This window comes from Cupressus sempervirens, chromosome 8 (genome assembly GCF_028749045.1).
Source record: "Cupressus sempervirens isolate cs-2001-9-10 chromosome 8, ASM2874904v1, whole genome shotgun sequence".
Taxonomy (NCBI): Eukaryota; Viridiplantae; Streptophyta; class Pinopsida; order Cupressales; family Cupressaceae; genus Cupressus; species Cupressus sempervirens.
The window spans coordinates 706,064,780-706,069,881 of record NC_143125.1 but is presented as its reverse complement, the minus strand read 5'-3'; positions in this window follow the sequence as shown (position 1 = coordinate 706,069,881).

Genomic DNA, 5,102 nt, shown 5'->3' with positions numbered 1-5,102 from the left:
TAGACGAGGAAGTATACATAAAAAAACATGATGGATTTCCTTTGAATGATTAGGAAGACATGTTATATACATTGAAGAAATCATTGTATGGATTAAAGAAAGCCCAAAGATCTTGGTATGTGATGCTATTCAAATAGTAGCTTAGACTTGAGAGTAAATTCTCATGGTCTTTTGATTATTGAGGTATTTGTGCTAACATTCTTTTTGGTGGAATTGATGAAATGAGCAATAATTTTTTTGATGAAATGAATGGTGAATATGAGATGTCTATGATAGGAGAAATGAAATACTTTCTTGTCTCACAAATAATTTAGACTAAATATGGAACTTTCATATCTCAAACTTAATCTATCAAGGATTTTTTAGTAAAGTTTGACATGGAAAATATAAACTAGTTGGAACACCTATAGTAATTGGATGTAAATTTACCTCTACCAATGATTCCCCTAGAACTTTTAAGACAAGTTATAGATCTATGATTGGAGGATTGCTATATCTAACTCCCACTAGACCTTATATAACAAATGCAGTTGGTATTATGGCTAGATTGATAGACTGTGGTCTTGGAGATAGATCTAAGATATTACCTTATATGATTATACTAATGTAGATTGGGTAGGAAACATTGTTGATATAAAAATTATAAGTGGACAAGCATTCTTCCTAGATTGGAGATTGACTTCATGGCTAAGTAAGAAACAATATTGTAAATCCACTACATAAGTAGAATATGTGGCTACAACAAATAATTGTAATTAGTTGATTTGGATGAAACATATGTTGAAGGAAATTGGTATTTTCATTACTCCAACTATTAGTATGCATTTTGATAATACAAATATTATAATCATGTCAAATAATTCTACATTATCTTCAAAGACTAAACATATATCTATCAAATATCATTTTCTGAGAGAGAATTATGTAGAAAAGGAAGTGAGATTAGAATATGTGAGCATAAAGGAAGAAGTTAAAAATTTATTCACAAAGGTTTTTGTTAAGGACACATTTGAGTATCTCATGGGTATGCTTGGGGTGATGACCCTTCCTTGTAAAGAGTAATTGATGTAAGAATAGATCAGTCTAGTACAATCAAAGTACATTCATATATTTAGACATGATTATTGAGACTACTCCTAAGTGGGATATTGGTCACATTGAGCACATATAATCTAAGAGATCTTATTTGATTAGAATTTGATAATAGTGTTTGTTGGCACTTGACTTTTTTTTTTTTAAAGCTTAGATAGATCCAAAGATACTATTAGAAATCAGAGGTATTGCATATCTTTCTTAAAGAAATAAATCTATTTGATCAAGAGAGATATCTGCCTAAGGGGAAGAGCTTATTGTTTCAAATATTTTGGCTTTACTTAAAGAACAATCCTTTTTCAATGATGTTCAAGGAAGAGATAATCACGTGAAAAACCTTTCATTAGGAAATGTATGTGTAGACATTTATAAATTTGTACTTAGCTGATAGTTCTTGATTGATGGTTTTTCACCCTATATTGTCATCAATGCTAAAGGGGGAGATTGTTGGAAGTAGAGAATATTTTTGGCATTTGGGAAGATTGTTGAGGTAGTAGACATTTTGTATTGATGATAGGTTTTGTCATTGGTCTCAACTTTTTTTTTCAAGCTTCTAGATGGACTTAGATTTTATATGTTACAGGTTATTGATTAGTATAATACACATAATTATTGATTGTTATAGATATGTGAGCATGATTTTGTGTTGAAAAATGAGTATAAACACTATGTTCATGGTTGTAGTAATCTATGTGATATTTTGGATGAGTTATAGATGATTTAGTGAGGACTAGTTGTAGGCCGATGAATAGAGAGTTATGACACTTCTAGTCTCTAATAATGAATAATAAGGAATAAATTATTTATTCATCTCTACTACTAAGTCCATACAAGGTTTTTTATGCAGAGACACTTGCCACTCTCATCCTAGAAATCTAAGGGGAGATCAAAAAATATTATCCACATTGGGGCTAGATGGTATAAGTCAATAGAGGGGTCAAAATCCAATTTCCATTTAACAATGACCAAACTATGATTCCATTAGCTCTATGAGATTGAGAACACAAAGTTGAAATCCACCTTCATCAGAACTTTAAAGAAAAAAACCACCAAGCAAGATAGAGTCAATGATTTTATAAGGATTAGAGAGACAAAAATAACAATTACATGCAAATATAACTAACATAAAAAAGGACGAAGGCACACGCAAGTGGACAAAGGACACATAGATATAACTTGGCTCACTGAATCTCTTTGCTAGGTCCACTAAACAAAACGTCTAATATTATTATCCAGTTATTTAAAATCAATTACAATATGCAATCCCTTGTAACTTAATACCATTACAATAAGCTATACTAAATCAGCATACATCATAAAATCTCTAACCCTAAGAAATTTTATACATGAATTATGTCACTTACAAAATTAGGGCTAGAATATGTATTGCGACAGGGAGCATGCCCTGAAATTTACCTCACGATCCTACAAGGAGCATTTCCCTTTGATCCCATCACGAGGTAGCTTTCCTTAAATTATGATAGAGAAAATTTGGGGAGAAATCATGTTAATGGAACTGGAAAAGAATTAGCCTCTAAGTCTGATTAGGCTCCATAGAAAAACAAGCATTGCCTTCCATTTTCAGTACAAAATGTACCATCTTCAAACCATATTGAGCATTGGTCAAAAGGCAAGGAACTTGGTAACATGGAAAAGCTAGAATTAGGAAGAAATGCTCTCAATCGTCGAGTTAGGGAGGAGGATTTCAAGCCCGTCTGACCACTAGGTGATCTTAAGGTGTTCTACCGGTGGAGGTCCCACAAAGAGGCCTACCATTGCATCCTTCTAACCCCCATTGGAGCCATCAGACAAAGTTGGAATCCACATGTTCTGACCAACATCCACCTTGGGAAGTGAGAACCCTAGAAATGTTAAATCATCACTAGGTTCAACTGCACAAGTTAGGATGTCTAGGCAGAGGGAATGTTAATGCCCCCCCATGGAATCTTTTGGAAATGCCAAAGCAACACAATCCAAAACCTCCATAGGTGCTTTCCAAGAATTAATAATTTTTTTTTAAAAATATGAAGGGCCTGGGGGGGGGGGAGATTAAAAAAATTACAAAGCAAGATGATCATATGTTAAAAATTATTGTAATCTTTTAGAAATTTTATATGAGGATTGCCACAAATTTTATTTCTCTAATTCATTTTTTAGTTTTAAAATATTGTAATATTTCACAAGTTAATGAAATTTATCCACTACAACCTATTATCTCAAAAAAAAAACACACTCATCAAAATTATTTTTTCAAACTAGAAGTGTATATATATAATATAGAAATAAATATATTTAAAATAATTATATACTATTTTACAATTACAATATATGATAAATATTATTTTATCAATAGTTAGTTAAATAAAAGATATATTTTATTATTTTTAAATTATTTTAAAAATAATACTAACAAGATCAAAATTGAGATATTAAATGTATTAAGAAAAAGAAATATAGATACAATATAAGTTAAATATTCTTTCTTGTAATAAATACAATTCAAATTGCATAAAATTAGTTTAACTAAAAAAAAATAGTTTCAATTTATATGTCTTCACATTTCTTAAGGGATATCTACATTAGTTTAATAAATCAATCATTTATAGTTAAGGTTTAATTAGGATCTCTAATCTAATTGGTCATGAATTCTAATTCTACAACCTATGACAAATTAGAGGCCCCTAATCTATATTACTATAATTTAATAATGATATATAATAATAATAATATTTTAAAAGGGTCATTAAACTTTAAAATTATAAAGGTCTAAATAAACATGTAGAAACCTAAAGGTCTCGATAGAGATAAAAAGGGGTTAAGGTCTTGATAAAAATATGTTCAAATATTGTCTCATGAATCTTAACGGCCAATTGCACTGCCAATTGCAACTCTTAATCTTAGCCATCCATCCTATCACTCACTAGTCTATAAATTAAGTGTCATGGAGTTGCAAGTCGCTCGTCTTTAGCGAGAAGTCATCTTCAAAAGGTGCTCGACTTCTAAAACTCTACAATAAAGGTACTAATATATTGCATTATGCTTTTATTGTATTTGTTCTCTGTGTTCTTTCAACTCTTTTAATGCTATATATCCTTAAATTATTTTTCTTTACAGCCGACTCTACTAGGGTTAGGGTGCACTCTACTTATGAATATTAAGAGTCCCTACTTCTGAAACTATACAATAAAGATATTAATATATTGCATTATACTTTTATTTTATTTGTTCTCTCTATTCTTTCAACTCTTTTAATGTTATATACCCTTACATTGTTTTTCTTTAAGCACTGTAAATTTAGAATAATTTTATCATTTATTTCTCCTAAGTAGATTGCTCGCAATCATGCAATAGCTTGTCAACTTTAGACAAGAAAACCCTAAGTTCAACATCAAGAGCTTATCAAGTGAAGTTAGGGCCCACTCTGCTAAGGTTAGGGTGCATTCTACTTATGAAACTCAACAATAAAGGTGTTGAATGTGTGTTATGCTTGAATGTTACTCATCTTCTTTTCTATTTTGTAAAGACTTAAATTACGAATATAAAGACTCCCTCCATTAACGCAAAGATCATGAAAAGAATTGTCAGATTTGAACCATGATCCACCAAAATTGAAATAAAAGTACATACTAACATAGTCATCATGAAATTACTAGATAAAGTATAAATGTACTTTATTTCTGAAATTCTCCAATAAAAAGATTGTATATCTATATTACTTTCCCCTCATCTGGGATGAATACTATTTACCCTTATATATTTATTTATTTATTTTCAATCTTGAGTGTACGTACTATTATTCTGTAACGGCTGCATAGTAAGAATATTTGTATCTATTATTTCTAATAAGTAGATTGGTCATAATTATACAATGGTTGCCAAGTTTATACTATTATACTGCAAGATGCCAGAGTTCATGACAATTCACTTGAGATTCCCTTGTTTAAAGTGACATGAAAAACATATGTTGGACTTGAACCATCGTCCAACAAACAAGGAGAATAGACTATTCA